The following is a 17,139-nucleotide window of genomic DNA, read 5'->3' as shown; positions in this document are numbered from 1 at the left end:
AGAAGTTTGTTTTGGGGACATCATGTCAGTATATCTCATCCTGATTTAACTAACCAAAAAAAATAGTCTGACAACACGATAGGGCTTAATTGCACTGTGTTCCCGTATCGATGCTCTCATACATTGACTTACATTTAATGGCTCAACACTGTAAAAGACAAAAATGGTATGTGGGGACCGGCTGCTATGGCAACAAGGGCTCTGGATGTTAAAGAAAATCCTGCACTGTATATTACTGCTGAGAGGAAGATAATGTTTGAACTAACTGAAAAATCATGTAGCAGAAGTTTGTTTTGGGGACATCATGTCAGTATATCTCATCCTGATTTAACTAACCAAAAAAAATAGTCTGACAACACGATAGGGCTTAATTGCACTGTGTTCCCGTATCGATGCTCTCATACATTGACTTACATTTAATGGCTCAACACTGTAAAAGACAAAAATGGTATGTGGGGACCGGCTGCTATGGCAACAAGTGCCGTGCAGCCAGGATAGAGCCAGATAAAAGCTATGGAAAGTTCTCTGTGCACACTAAATTACCCTCCCCTCAGACATTACAAAGTGCGGTCCAAATGCGGACTTCTTGGGAGACAGAATATCAAAAGGCAGAGCTCCATCATGCAAATAATACCACACTGTATTGATCTCAGAAACAAATCCCTTGGCCGTTCAAGCCATCTGTGAAATGAGACGATAATCACAGATGATTACCTTGAAAAAAGTGGGCAATATCTGTCCAGTCCAATTGGATGTCCTTTATTAGTTTACAACTTTAATGTGCTTTTGGTTTGCAGCAGTCAAAATGTAACCCCCCTTGTAGCATAATAATGAGGGTGAGGCTACACCAAGGAGGCCATTTATCTGTGTCAACACAGCGCAAAGGGAAATTACACAATCTCTCGCCAGGGACTCCGGCCATTTCAGAGTCCATTATATAGGCCGTCTTTGAAATCCACCCTGATGTACACTGACCTAAAGGGCTTTGTGAGTCTGCGTGAATGAACAGCTGCCAACTGCCTGACTCAAGGAACCTGCTTCAGTTTACCTTCGAAGAAAACGATCAATATTTCCTCTCATTTGTACACTGCACCGCACGGGGCGGCGCATGAGGAGAAAGCTGAGGGGAAAGTGCATAAAAAACTAATTTTTCTTTTAATCTAAACTTCTGTTCATGTGCATTTACAGTCTTTACTGTGTGTGTTTCATGTGTATTACTTGTATGCTTATTGGTGCATCTTTTTTCACGTCTTAATAGAGTTGTATTTAAATCTGCTACCAGGAACATTTTTTTTTGGTTGATTGTGATTGACTTTGTTTCCACCACCCTCCTGTCTTAAAGATCTTGATCTGTGCATTCATCCTCAGCACTCTGCCATCAAGAATACTTTCACTTTAATAAGTCATCAAATATGTCAGAATCAGAGCCTGTGACAGCAAAAATAACGTTGACAAGTATATAGAAATAGCCAGTCTTCTTGCTGATGGTCTTGTTTGCTTACGTAGATCGTGTAGAGGCATCGGTATTAAATTGAGACTGTTTCATAAGCGGTAACAAGCTTGTAGTTGTATGAACAGGAAGAAAACAGCATCACAGGAGGCTCCTGTTTGTTAAATTATTAAATTGCTAAATTGCCAATATGTCTTGTTTCTTCAGACTTCAATCATCCAATCCACCAAACAACACCAAACAAGAGTCAACAGCAGAATAAGCTGTTTGGCAGAGAAGACTTTGGCAAATTTTACACGGGCGCAACCCACATACTCAGCTCTGCTGCTCATCCCACAAATGCATGTTCCTTACAAATGTGGCACCATTTAAAAGGGAAATAAACAGGCTTTCCAACGGTATAACATTTATTGCCAAGATGCATTGTTAGAAAAAGGAACTAATCTACAAAACACAAATCTCTTAATTTTTGTGCTATGTTTATATGCCAATACCAGCAGATAGTAACACATGTATTGGTCAGGCTCTGCAATGAATAACAGCTGAGTGACTTAAGGAATAACTGAGATTTGTCTGACCAACATTGTGATTGACCTTGACTTTATTGTCTATATCAGTTCCAGGCATGTGTTAGTGGTCTACATTCTAGCTAGTTCTATGCAGAAAAAACAAATATTAATATAGCTTACATTTAGTGAGATACTCCATTATTGCTATAATAATGTAATATTCAATCATTCCATTTCAAGATAACGTTAGATTCATCAATGAGGCAAATTTGCTCGCTATGGGTAAAGCTTTTGTTTCCCACACTAACAAGACAAACAGTGTCCGAGCATCAAAAATCAGAGATCCAAACTAGAAATTAACATCAATCAACTATTTAGTTAATATAGAAAAAGAGAGCAATCCTTTAAATGTCAAAATGACACGTTGGTGATTTTCTCTCGATCGTTGGCCAGATGTAACACATATCAACACCAACAACCAAACAGCCAAGGTTCTCATTCTGCAGTTTGGCAAAACTCGCAGACACATTTATGAGATAGTTACTTCTGACCGACTTTGTTGCCAACAGTTGTCGTTAACTACAGACTATGTAATGAATGGTCGCTGGATAATTCTCTCAGCTCATTTAACCTGTTAAGACATCGAGAGTTATGGCCTAATAAAACACCCTGGCTCTTTAAACCTACATTTTAATTAAAAAGTACTAATATCATCCCTACAATTAGGTGAAGATAGCCTGCCATGTGCCTTTAAATATCTTCTTTAACAAAGCCTGAGTCTGTGGCACTGCGTGTGTCTGTGGTGTGTCCATCTATTTTCTCTCTTCTCTTGACCACAGGTAGGTCAGAATCCCTGCAGGTGCTTTATCTATGGCAGTCTGCCTTGCACAGATTCTCCCTCTCGTTTATCACTGTCTAAACAGCTGACAAGTTGTGCAGTGGATATGAATCATCTTCGACAGTCAGATGAGCCACTCCCATCGGCACACTATGCACACATACGCAGACATACTGTCATCAGAATAATGAGGAAACAAACAAAGCCTGAGAGGAATCAACGCGATGCTGCCGGTCGGTGGTGGTCAGCGACCAGGCCATGATCTCTCACGGGTCTGTGCTGTTTCTGCAACCGGACAGCAGAGAGGTTATTTGGCGAAAGCAAAAAACAACAACTGTGTGCTGGCTGTTCAGCTCTTATCTCCAAGGATCTCATATGGTTTTTGAATGGAGTCCCTGTAGCCCCTCGCTTTTCTTCTGTTACACTTTGAAAACAGCTTTAAGTGTACCTGAAAGAGGATTTGTCTTGTGTGTAGTCTTAGGTTGTCACGGCTAGTGTGAATGCCCCCTGAAGTACTGCAGCATCCAGGTAGATGGCACGTCTTTCAATGCACTGCCGCGGGTTGCCACGTTCATGCTTCAGAGGTTAAAGGATGGATATGCGGTTGCTGGTTAACCTTCACAACTTTGGGGAGTTATGCTCCCATGTCCAATCCATCAATTGATCAAGAGCGCAATGAGACCATGAATCTGACTTCACTTTTCTTGTCAGCGCATTGCAAATGGCCCTTGCAGGCGTAATATCATGTTTGCTCAGCCTGGCACTTATTCAAAATCGAGGCAGAAAAACTCTCTTTGGCTTTCCAATTCTGTAACTTTCCAGAGATCGTTCCAGTGGATGGATGCAGACAAACAGACCAACAGATCTCGGCTCGACTATTTAACTTCAAAGTGTTGCATCTATGCGTGCTTAAAACTTTGTTCAGAAAACTTACACTTGATCTGATGCAATCCAGTACAACAGATTTGATGCATATTCTAACTTTCAAGGTCCGCGTGAAGGAGGAGAGTTATTTGTCTCTGCATATTAGCCAATGGTGTTACCAATTGTTGGTAGTCGGTACAGCTCATGTAAGCACATGTGACATTTTGTTTGATAGGAAAGAGACATTAATTGGCATATGTTGTTAAATTGCTGCACAATATGATGGTGGATGTGATGTAAAATGGCTAAAAATACATTTTTAAGCTCAGCTAGACTCTTACAAACGGTCAATTTTGGTTCAAACTTTCCAAGAGGTGATAAAATGTGTTCCTAACATTCTTCCCTCTCATGTTGGGCTGGGCAAAACATTAGAAACAACTATTGATATAATTTTGTCCAATTCAATTCCACTATAACCCATAATCTAAATAATAAACATTGGTAACTTTAAATCTCACCGACAGTTATCTTTGTAAAGATAGAATTTAAGGTTAAGCTCTTATAGCCGATTAAAGTGGCCAATGAGCGCATATTGTACATTCTTTGAAAATGTGTGTATAAACCTTTACTAAGTATATGGGGGAGTTAATTAATGTCTGCACAGAAGAAATAAGCTCGGGACTCGTCACAAGTCCACAGAGGAATAATATGGATTGACGGTCTTTGGATGAGAAATCTCAAACTCCAGGATATTACACTCTCTGGCTTACTCATGCTCACAAACTGTTTCCTCTTTTTGTTTATGTCATTTATCACGGTCATTTCTCATTTTTTTCTTCACGGTCATGGTCATCCCCCTACAGAGCCATTCCTGCATGTAGTGAGACACATAATTAAAAAAATGTCATCGCTCTTCCCTGCTTCTCGAGTTTAAAATGAAATACAGAGGAATGCTACAAAACATGGTTGCAGAATGTGACCCAGTATGAACCGACTTTGATCCCTGCAAAAGGTATCTACAAATTGGGCCATCCTACAGCTTCTTAGCAGTGAGAGTTTTCTCTAACTGTGGTTTATTTTTTTGCAAAAACACATCTCACGCTGCTATCGCAACGGTGAACTCGAGTCAGTTTTGTTTCTGCACATATTCACCTTTTTCGACTGAATGTAAATCACTTTGACTGGAAGTGAATCAAATTTGGCTTTCTGGATTTTTGTTTTACTCTAAATGAATGTTGACCTATGGGAGCTTGGATAACAAAGTAATGCATTTTCATTCACCCCAGTCCAAATGCTTTTTCGCGCAAAATGCCGGAGGTGGTGAGTAATAACTTCTCTCACAATACGCTGCACAGTTAAAAGTGAATCTGAAGGCCTGGAGATCAGCTAAAAAAGTAGTTAAGACAGAAAGCTTGTTGCTGCTTGTGGCAATATCATTCCACAGGTGGGCAAACAACTTAGATGTCTCTTGTAATAACAAGATAACAAGTAATGGTAGCCTCTAAAGTTAAAGTTCAAAAGGATTCAGCTAGTTAGATCTAGAAATAAGTAGACCTGCCTGAGTCTACTGTGTGATTGAACATTTACTAACATGTAGCAGAGCAAAACAAGTATCTATAACTTCAAGTGTATTTCAAAGGTAATTGGAGGTGATAATATATGTGATTTAGACATACGATTTATTTCAGGATAAAGCCAGTCTGGTTCCAGACTTCTGCATCTCTGCCCACATGTCTGACTTTTTCATCAGTTCAAAACAACTCTACTGTGGTGCTCATTAGATTGGTTTGTTTGCAAACCAGTGAGACAGATATTAATCAGATCTTCGCAGGCGATATTAATAATGCCGCCGTCTTCCTGTGCCAGACCTGATGGCACGCCACGACAGCGTTATAAAAATGGCAATAGGCTCCGTCGAGACTGACAAACAGGATGTTTTGAGTCAACCGACTTTATGTTTTAGATGTTTCCCTGCTCCGACACAATTGATTGAAATGTTCAAGTTCTGCTGAAGCCCTGACAATGACCCATTCATGTGAATCAGGTGTGTTGGGGCAGGAAAACATCCGTGTCATGCAGACCAGGAAGCCTCTGGAACCAGGACTGAGAATACTTCCTATATTTACCTGGACAAAATGTCTTAGTCCTTACTGAAGATTTCTGATCAACTCTTTAAATGGGATGAGATTAACAGGGTCTGGTGTTTACATGCAACATCAACTTTAATCAGAACAGCTGTGTGACATTCCTCTTCCTCGTCAGATATTTAATCTCTTGTGGCACATGTTCGATCATCTCCCTGTCCTGAAACTTAATATCTATTGTTATCTATGTTAAAATACCCCCCTTCAAACAGACTGAATGTGTTATGATTCGAGTTTTTGTTTTGTCATTTCCTGTTTTATTTTGAAGTTCTGCCCTCGTGTCATGTTTTGCATTTAATTTCCTCCCTTTGTCCATTTTCCCGCCCCTTTTGCTCCGTGTTCTGCCAGTAATTGCCCGCCGTCTATTTATGTCCTTACTTTTCATTCTCACGTTTAGACTAGACGTTTAGTATACCTAGTACACTTTATCTGACTTTAACAGAATGATTGGGTGGGAAAGATTTAAATCAGATTCTCATGCTATGATAAAACCACAGTTAAGCAGACTGGCAAGAAGTACCTGTAGATAGATGATAAGGTGCATATACATGTTGAGGTACAAGTGACTTTTCTGCCACTTCAGGAAACATCCGTGGCATCTACACCTGCCAGCCGTAAACTGCAGCCCTCCAAGTATGTGCCATAAACACTCAACCTTGAAGACCGTCCGGTAATGTGTAGTACAAGTGAAAATCAGGAAGGTGGAGAAGCGTACCTGAGTGCCATTAGGATGCTGTGTTTATCATGTGAAGGACATTGTTAGCATAACCTTGAGCAAATGGCTCCACCAGCTAAATTAACACAATGAATATGTTAAACGTGACCTGTGGAAGCAAGGATGAAAACAGAACGCCAGCTCAGCAGGCTGACAAAATAGCCTCAATTTTCAAAACATTCCCTATCTAATGTATACTGAGCATACGTGTGTGTGTGTGTGTGTGTGTGTGTGTATGTGTGTGTGTGTGTGAAAGCATTCAGTCATGAGTGTGAGCATGCTGCAGTGACGGCCGGCTAAATGAAGCAGGACAGATGCAGAGCACGGCAGTGGCGCTCCTTCCCACTCACAGGAGAAGAGACTTTATTAAGGACTACTGATTGTCACTCTGTCCCTCACTGTGAGCCAGAGAGCAGCTGATGATAATTAACCTTCAACACAAGCAGCTAAGACCTCGGCAGGCAATGTCACACAGACCCTGAGAGTTTTGTATTCACTTTAATAACACACCTGTGAATCAAAAGAATTGCAATGCCAACATTTCTTGGGTATTCACACCAAGGATGCAGCGCAAAGCTATGATGAGGACAAAAAATAAGGAATTTCAGGCTGACTTATCAAGAGTGCCATAATTAATTCAGTACATCTGACTGAAATTTCTTCATATTTTTTGTACAACTGAGAAATACTGTACACTTACTCCAGTTAAGCTTACAGTTTATGTTTCACTGCTGCATTTCTTACTAAACCAGATTATGTAAGGGGCCGGTTAAGAAAAGCAAACATTTTGACTCTGACCAGTGTTCGGGTCGTTACCGAATGTATTACTCATTACAAGTGTTTTTTAAGTCAAGCATCACTTTACTTACTTTTACCTCCTGTAGAAAGTCATTTGTTACACTAGCATGACATTTCTTTTACATAACTTCAGAACATCTCTTGAGACATATTGTCATGTAATTGCCAGTTAAGAATATAGCATTAAACCAAATTATTTTCCAACTTCTTTTACTGTAAAAGCAACCCCTATGTTGTAAGGAAAGAAAGGAAATAATGATCCACCGTGTAACCTTGATATTTGGAGATATATATTTCTCCCTCCTGATACAGAATACGTTACCTTATCAATATTTTGTCCAATCCCTAATGTAACAGGCCAAACACACTCAAACAAACAAACCCGAGGTCTCTCTCTCACCAAACAATGGCTTTATAAAGTGGACTGGTCCAGCTTATCTGACATGTTTATTACTAACGCTCAGGAGGAGTCTCTTGAATCGTTTGTCAGGCAATCTGTTCTTCCTCAGAGTCAGCACAAGACTGCCCGTGCTGAAGAGCCTCTCCTCGGACGCACCAGACAGCGTTGCCGTGTTGTATTTCACATCTAGAAGAGGTCAGGCGACTGTTGCGTAAGCGAGCATGAGAGAGCACATTTGATGTATTTTTCCAGTCCACCCATTATGCAGATAATTGGAGAACTTATGTAACACAAGTAACAACATTATCTGATTTGTAACTGTGATGTGATCACTGAATTTGGGGACAGTTAAGCGTTACATCACCACACTGACTGACCAGAGTGCGTTGGAGTACACAGTAAGACATCATACACCATGAATTGAATTTCTATGGTAATTACAGATCCTTTCCTACTCAATCTACCAGAGTTTTTACTCCCCAAGCTGATCATTGTAATTTCTCACGGAACTGTGGCTCAAAGATAATAATGACCACTTCAATAAATAGCCTGCTCCTGTTTCTGCAAATTAGGTGTTCATCTCTCCTTTTAAAGTGCCACTACATTAATCACCATTGTTTGTTTGGATAGAATCATGAAACCTTTAACAAATGGTGGTGGTAGATGAATTACCATAATCATACATATTCATCCATATAAACGTCTGTGAGGCATTTTTTTAATAACTGGTACATGTATTTGGTTTTATTATGAAAGTATCTAAACCTGATCCACCTTCATTATTTATTTATGGTACTACAGAAGTCGGCAAGACTTGGCAGCCTGTGGGCCAAATCTGGCCCCTGACCTTTTGTAAATGTTTGAATATTACCGGGTATAAACATCTAAGCTGGATAATGTGTGGGAGCCCACACATTAATTAAGAATAATAATATTTAAGCAAACAAAATGATTTCATATAACGTATAATAATATATAAAGATCTGTCTCTCCGCTACAACAATAAACCAGCCTTAGCCCTGTGTGTGCTGTAAAACTGGCCTTTGGTTGAACCCAATTGCCAACCACTGCTCCAGGTGCACCAGCTGTCAACAATGCCACATTGTGCTCTGTTGAAACAGTGGAACTGTTTCATAACACACCGCATTGCAAACCACTGAACTCTGGAGCGCGCAAACAAATAAATAGCAGCCAGTGAGTGAAGTGAGCAACACCACTACTCCCATCTCAGAAAACACAGCCATGAAACAGAGCCATGATTTTCACGAACAGGCACAGGAGGCGACCAAAAAAATTACATTTGCACAAAAATGACATCTGGAAATCTACCAGCATTTGCACCTCTGCCAAGTGAAATCCATAAAACCTTACAGGTGCCACTAAAAAACAGTAATCTGGTATTTTTGTGTGGAAAATACAGAGCTGGGATCCCCGTGGTCTGAACATCTGCGACTCAGACTTTACCTGCAAGCAACACCTGTTAACTGAACCCCCCTTTTTAGTTGGGAACAGGTCTGCTGCTGGTCCGGGACCTGGACTTGGCTAACCCTGTCTGCACTGTCCTGATGCCGGAGTCAGAGTACTCTGATAAGGCAAATGAAACATTTTCTTACAATTGTCATAGGTGGATGATTTGTTCACAGTAACATCAACAGAACGATTAGGGAGATAATCGTAGGCACTTTCTGTCTGCAGCAACTCAAGTCAATTGTGTTTGTACAGCTCACATAACAAATCATAATCTGGCCTCAAAGGGCTCTTACATAGAAAGCAATGTGAATACATGGTGTTGTTTGTTTGAGGCTGAGAAAGAACTCTGCATCATTATTTAATAACTTTCAGTTGTACTGTTCCATAATAGCGTCATTAATAATAAGATTGTTCTCAAGTTTTCTGTTGTTCAAAATTATTCCAAGCAAACTGTAGCAAACTTATACCGTAATGCATACCATTGAAACATAGTGGGTAGTGGCCATTCATCAAATACCCTAAATCAAACTTAAGAAGTTCAATGTCCATTCAGCGTTTGGTTTTCATGATTAATTTTCCAAAAGCAAGAAAGCAAACAAAGAACAAAGAAAAAGTCTGCACACCTCGTCTGCTGCGGTAACAAAAAAAAACATAGGCCAACCCAGGTGCATCGTGGCCCTGCACCTGTCCTCCTGCCCATATAAACTTGAGTGCCCACAGTTCCACTCAAATTCCTAAATAACACAAAAACAAAACACTCAGACAAAACTGAACATGCCAAACAAGGAAATAATTAGACTAAACAAATGACAAGAAAATTAAAATACTATCAAACTCTAAATAAAACTAATATCTCCAATAATCAAGCAAATAATACTACTTGGTATTAGCAAAAATAATTACCAAAACTAACAACAAACAAATTGCTCCAACACAGCGCATTCCAATTAGAAGACTAGGAAAAATAACAATAAGAATAATGTATTAATCATAAGTCATTACAATCAGGTTCACTCATTCCAATTTATTTAACCAAATCAATCTGCTTATCTAGTCAGATTTAGCTAAGCAGTGGCTCATGTAAACACTTCCACAGTGTAATGTGTTTAGTTTCTAGTGAGTAGAACAAAAGAAAGTAAGAGAAGTCTTATGATATCTTTAAAACAGTGGTTATGTGTTGAGTATTGTCAAATTACTTTTTTTCTTTTTCAATTGTCCAGTTGGTAACTTAAGTTCCCTTTGAGAAAATAGTTGCTAGATGCTAAACTTAGTATCGTTACTTAGCTATTATCATTATATTATTATTGGACTGGGATATAGCTTAGCTAGCTAACATTAAAGTTGTAGTCTGTCACTATTTTTTGTTATATTTGTTAAATTGTCATTATGATCAGTAGAATAAGATACAGGTCAGCTGTGTAAAAATCCACTGTCTGTGGCTCCACCCAGTGGCTTTAATTTGATTTGCAAGAATCTACCGCTACCGGTAGAATACAACCAATCAGAGCCAAGGAGAGTGTCTGAGAAGTGTCAATCACCCTCGTACATGGCAGCCCCCCTCCCCCGCACAGGTGCAGTGCCTGTTCTTACCTGGTCAGATACTTTCAAACCCAAACTGTAAACAATGGCGGAGAACTATGGAGGACCAAACCTGACATAAGTATAAATAAATAAATAAATAAATAAATGCATAAATGCATAAATGCATAAATAAATACATAAATAAATAAATAAATGCTGAAATAAATGTATAAATAAATAAATGCATAAATAAATACATGCATAAATAAATAAATGCTGAAATAAATGTATAAATAAATAAATAAAAGTATAAATAAAAGAATAAATGCTTTTTATTTATTTATACATTTCTGTTCACCTACATTTATTTATTTCTGTATTTCTGTTCACCTACATTTATTTATTTCTGTATTTCTGTTCACCTACATATATTTATTTCTGTATTTGTATATGTAAATGAGGAGGTAGGAGGTCCTAACCTCAGTCAAGAGCATGATTGGTTACAGGAGTGTGCTCGATGAGGGTCTACTACTTCTGCCTTACTAGCAGCGCTGATTCCTGTACACTGTACAGGAATGTTGCTGGCTACCAGCAAGCCCGCTCAGCTAACTGTTAGCTGCAGTTGTTGACATTTGTTCATGTAGCTATGGTATAGTTATGAATTTGACTGGCGTTCATTTTAACTTGCGAGGGTCCCAGGTGTGCTGGTGGTGTGGTTTGAGAATCCCGTCTGGAGAGAGAGGGGTCCTCGGCCATGTCCGCTAACCAGGAAAAACATTCTGCTCATCGCTCCAAGTCATGTATATGTGTATTCTAGACGAGCGCTACAGAGCACAAATCGTCCAAAAGTGCATGTTGTCGGTCTCATATCTTTGTCGTGAATGTCTGTACTCTCAAATAACTCATGGGTGGAACAGGCTGAGGCATTTGTTCACGCCGAGCGGCTCGAGAGCGGAGTGGAGACCCCTTTTAGCTCTTATGTTAGCTGTTAGCTGCTCGCTGTAGCGCAGCGTCCAGGCTACCTTGTGACACAGCTTACCATCGGGTATTTTTCATTCCGCACTGTTCAAATGGTCGCTTAAAGCCATCGTTCCGAGCCGCATACATCGTTATTAAGCTGAAGCTAAGTCAGTGTGTGAAAGTAAGTGTGAAAACTGTACACTGTCATACAGCCTGCTGGTCAAACAGTCTGCAGAGTACTTTGACATCCAGCCCGAGCTCAGCGTGAGGTCAATCAGCTGTGGCAAATCGTGAGACGTCCAGATCAACCTGTGATACAAACACCAGTAGCGACAATGGTTCATAGGAAAGCCCAGACATGTATCTCACTCTCGGTGGTAACATGTTAACCTGGACGCTACGCTCTTAGCGCTACAGCGAGCAGCTAAAAGCTAACTAGCAGCTAACTGCTAACAGCGGTGTCCACGCCGCTCTCGAGCCGCTCGGCGTGAACAAATGCTTGATACTGTTCCACACATGAGTTGTTTAAGAGTACAGAGATTCAAGACAAAGATATGAGACCGACAACATGCACTTTTGGACGATTTGTGCTCTGTAGCGCTCGTCTAGTAGTGGTTTGCAAGTCGCAGCCCCGGCTTCTCCGTGTGGATAGAAGTGTTCAAGCCACGTCAAAACGAATACACATATACATGACTTGGAGCGATGAGCAGAATGTTTTTCCTGGTTAGCGGACATGGCTCTCCAGACAGGATTCTCAAACCACACCACCAGCACATCTGGGACCCTCGCAAGTTAAAATGAACGCCAGTTAACCTGTCACACTGGTCGAGGCCATTAAGCTAACTGGAGCTGTTTACAACGTTACAGAGAGCGAGGCTTGAGATCAGGAATCGTTTGCTTTTGTCTGGCTCTCCGATTTGACCAATCATGCTCTTGACTGAGGTTAGGACCTCCTACCTCCTCATTTACATATGGACACAGAAATACAGAAATAAATATATGTAGGTGAACAGAAATACAGAAAGAAATAAATGTAGGTGAACAGAAATACAGAAATAAATAAATGTAGGTGAACAGAAATGTATAAATAAATAAAAAGCATTTATTCTTTTATTTATACTTTTATTTATTTATTTATACATTTATTTCAGCATTTATTTATTTATGCATGTATTTATTTATGCATTTATTTATTTATACATTTATTTCAGCATTTATTTATTTATTTATGTATTTATTTATGCATTTATGCATTTATGCATTTATTTATTTATTTATTTATTTATACTTATGTCAGGTTTGGTCCTCCATAGAGAACAACAGAGCAGAAAAATGACCCACCATTGCCCACATCAAAGAGAAGAAATAAGAAGACAGACGAAGAAAAGCAGTGTAAAGACAAAGAATTGGACCGAGGCAGAGTGAAAACAAGGATAAATATCAGAGCGTCATTTCAAAGATGGAGGGAGCTGCGGGATTTGTAAGGACTTAAGAGCGACGCAGAGTTAGCGTTTTTTCTGCTGTACAAGTAAGGACCTCTGCTTGATATATGTTTAATTCTCTGTGTTAACCACAAGGCTATGGTGGCGGTGGTTACAGTAATACTCACAATAGCGCATATGGTCGTATGATGTTGCAGTCGAGCTACGTAGCCTGTTGCTAAATCTAGTTTGTTAGCTTGTATGCTAACTCCGGTGTTTAGCTTTGTGTTTATGGCTACTGGTTAGCAAAAGTGTCTTTCAAGTGATTGGGCAGTTATAACCTTAATTTGTGTTCAGTACGCTCTGAAGTGGTTGAATTGGTTTAGAGAAATAACGATACTCATGCTTCATGCAACAGAAAAATGTTGCACCGGGTAATGATTAGCTGGTAACTTCTTCTACCGTGATGTGAGGAATAGAAGAAAAAAAACACTTTAGGGGTGTCACCAATGCATAAAATGATAACGCCACTCAGGGACATTTTAACCCACTAGCTTACGTTAAATTTGTTGTTGGTAAAACACACATCCTTTATCTTATAACAGACTAGCAGGTGCAGTCACTAAATGTCTCTCTTCATGAAATTAGCTTTTTTTTCTTCAACATGAGTATGAAACTAAACTGAAGCTAACATAATTAACCTTGACCACCTTTAAGTAGTTTGGGTTGTTGTCAAAGCCAACTTGTCGTTCTGGATGTCGTCATTACGAAAGGTCCTGAATCTGACCTGCTTCCATTCACTCCGCCAGTTCAAACAGCGAACACAGTTGCAGAGAGAAATGTATCACAAACCTTTTATTCTACATTTTATATTCACCATCAGCCTCAGTCAATATGAATCGCTAAAGTGGTCTTGATCAATTTAACTGAGTCTTGCACAGAGTGCTGAAGTTTATTTCAGACCAGAACTATTTCAGTACAAGTTGAATTTATTAGCTTTTTATTCAGCTTTCAACCGCAGCCCACTGAATGGAGTTTGGTCATTTGGAGTCGATGAGTTGTGATCTCGCAGAACCAGTTTTAATATACGTGGGAAGAGAAAGTCTGCAGTGTGTGTAAATGTTTGTCCAATAGGACTGAATTACTCTTAATTCGATCATCTGAATGTCTTATTCCCTCCTTCTGGTGCCTTCAAAACAAAACAAAACAAAACAAAAAACCCTCTGCGACTAAACCAAACAGTTGATAAGCACCCAATTCTTAATTGCATTACATCCAATCCAAGATTGTCATCACTCTCAATTACCAAGCTGTCAAACTCCTGAGTGTTCCCCTCTCAGGCCCCTCCTGAGGCCATCAAACACTGCGTGAATTTTGCAGACCCGCAGATAAACTTATGAACATGAAATTGATTCTGTATATCTGTCTTATGACCGGACAGCCAGCGAAGCAGTTTTGTGTTTATGGATGCAGCATTTATTCATTTTGGGATCAACACAAAGTACTTGAGCTTGCAGAAAACGCAGGCATCAGCTGGCACCGGTGGAGCACTAACAGGTGGTTATCCTGCAGCTGCCAATAAAGTTTTGAGTTACTAAATTTTGCTGAAAAATGGGGAATACAGCAAAGCACAGGCACTAGGAAGAGACGAAGTATTATCAGATATTGATCCGTGCGAACAGGCTTTTAACTGAAGGCAAACACATATACAAACATGACATTTATATTCGGAGCAAAACACGTCTTTGAGAGTTATATGTTGTTCATTTACAGCGAGCTGTAAGTCACATCGAGGAGGATGATCGAACCGTCAACTTGCAGGCAGATTAACTCTTTCATGCTCGGGAGCGTTTGGTGAAAATACATCTGCTGATTTTATTTGTGGTTATGGACATTTACTGCCTGAGAAGGAGGATGAGGGGAGTCAAACGTTTCCCCACATTTTTAATTTATTACAGCGTCACTTTACAGCCCGGGAGGCGATAAACAACAAAATATATATGGGAGGGGGGATGCGACTACAATGCTATAAATAATCCCAGCAGAACCTGTGGATGCATGAGGTACCGGACTGAGCCGCAAGGTGGTGCTACATCTGAACACATATAATGTTCTACAATGTGTTTCCTTTGAATAAAAAACAAAAACAAAAATTTCACGAGGAACAGCTCAAAATCTGTAAAAAGGGGTTGAACCAACACCAAACCATACGGAGATTATCGATCCCCCCCCGTGATGAATTAACGCCTGATCTCAATCATTCCACTTGAAGTGAATACTTTATCAGTGCGCATCCATCACGACTGAAACGTCCCTCCTGACAATGAACAATCTGCCGCGCTTTCATTCAGACTGTTTGATTCGCGCTCTCCAGGCGCACTTTTTCCCCCCATACAGCTCGGCGATGTGCAACAATTAGGATACAGCAACACAACTGGCACACACACACAGAGACACACACACAAAGCAGGGAAATGCGCACAGAGAGCGGGTGAAGTATTTTGGAGTCGGTAAAAAAACAAACAAAAAAAAAAAAAAAACACCATTTCACCCGAGACCACATGACGGATGATCGATATGTCAACTTCTGCCGCACGGTGAGGCGCCCCGGCGGAGCGGCACGCAGCGCGCATCTCCACCAAAAAATAAACACCTTTACGCGTCCTCTTTAACGCATAATGGGACTTTTAAGAAACTTAAATTTCCTCACCTTGTATCCGTGTGCTCCCTCTTTTCTCCGGGTCTGAAATAAATTCTCAGTGAGTTCGCCTCGGGGTTTTTTTTTTTTTTTTTTTTACGCGTCCGCTGCTCACAGACAGGACAAAAAAAACCACGTCGTTTTGCGAAGAAAAAGCGCAATTGCACTGTAACTCAATTCTCCCCCTCCTGTGTAATTCGCTGGATCTCGCTCCTCTCTCCTCTTCTCTCCTCTCCTCTCCACCACCGACACTCACTGAGCTAAGGGAAAAATACGCGTTACCGATAAGATCAGCAGCAGTCCGGTTAAATCTGATCTTCAGATGTCCAAATCGTGTCCTGTTTCAAGGGGCATCATTAGCGCACCCCAGCGAAAAATAATAAATTGAAAAAAGCATCCACATCCCAAAATAGTTGGAAGAAAAAAATACCCCTCCTCACTTTATCCCCCCCGAAGAGCAGCAGTCCTGTTCCGCACCGGGCGGAGAGTTTTATCTTCTGATAGGCCCTGCTGAACTGAACTGGAAGCGTCTTATCTGTTAGGATTATTCTACCGGTGATGCTGCGTATCCTGAATCCCACTTACGAGTGAGGCAGGAGCGCAAAAAAAAAAAAAAGAAGAGGAAGAAAGAGCCAGGCAGTGATTTCTCGCGTTGTGCTGAGCTTCCCCCCGTTTCAAACAAAAAGCAGGACCTGGTGGATAAACACGCACACCTCCTTCACATCTTGTGTTGTCAGTGGATGTAGTCCCGGTACGGTCCGTCAGTCCGTCGGCTGGATCCACTGCGGTCCGGTGGAAAGATGCAGACCAGATTGAGGTGCAGCCGGAGTCTCGTCCCTTTCTCTTGCGCGCACACACTCGCGGTCAGAGGGGATTTTTCTCTCCTCTCCTCTTCTTTTCTTTTTTTTTTTTTTTTTGGTGCCCTCCTCTCCTCACACCGCGCCTGACCATGCGTGGAAAAGAAAGAAAAAAAAAGCAATCAGCCACATAAAAAAGCTCTTCTGACGTGAAATAAATGAACGAGATTAAGTCCATATTTTTTAAATGTGGCTGTTAGACATTTGTCAGGTTTATGTCTTCAAAGCACACCACTTTGATGCAACTTGTTATAAATGAATGCACTCCTGCCTGTTTACTGCACCTCAGGGCAGGTAAAATGTAAACACATCTTTTTTATGTCTTTAAGCAGGTCTACTGGGGATGCAGCAGCTGCAGCAGCAGCATTTAGAGGGCGCAGACAGAACATCAACAAGGTGTTCTCCCTCCTGAACAGGTAAATGCATGTGTCACATTCACACACACATTCATACATGGGCCGCCATTCAAGGTGTCCATCAGGAGTAATGGACAC

General features: G+C 40.5%; 1 protein-coding gene across 4 annotated transcripts in view; it reads right to left on the bottom strand.

Annotated features, from left to right (window-relative positions):
• Positions 1–16,672, bottom strand: part of grik4 (glutamate receptor, ionotropic, kainate 4) — a 339,847-nt gene extending 323,175 nt beyond the window's left edge. For all 4 annotated transcript variants that reach the window (XM_030406054.1, XM_030406044.1, XM_030406072.1 and 1 more), the window contains exon 1: positions 15,801–16,672. The gene's annotated coding sequence lies outside the window, so the exon portion shown is untranslated. The remainder of the gene's footprint in view (positions 1–15,800) is intronic.
• Between the last annotated feature and the right edge of the window lie 467 nt (positions 16,673–17,139).

The sequence above is a fragment of the Sparus aurata genome, chromosome 2 (assembly GCF_900880675.1).
Source record: "Sparus aurata chromosome 2, fSpaAur1.1, whole genome shotgun sequence".
In the NCBI taxonomy this organism is placed as follows: Eukaryota; Metazoa; Chordata; class Actinopteri; order Spariformes; family Sparidae; genus Sparus; species Sparus aurata.
This window is presented reverse-complemented; position numbering and strand designations above follow the sequence as displayed.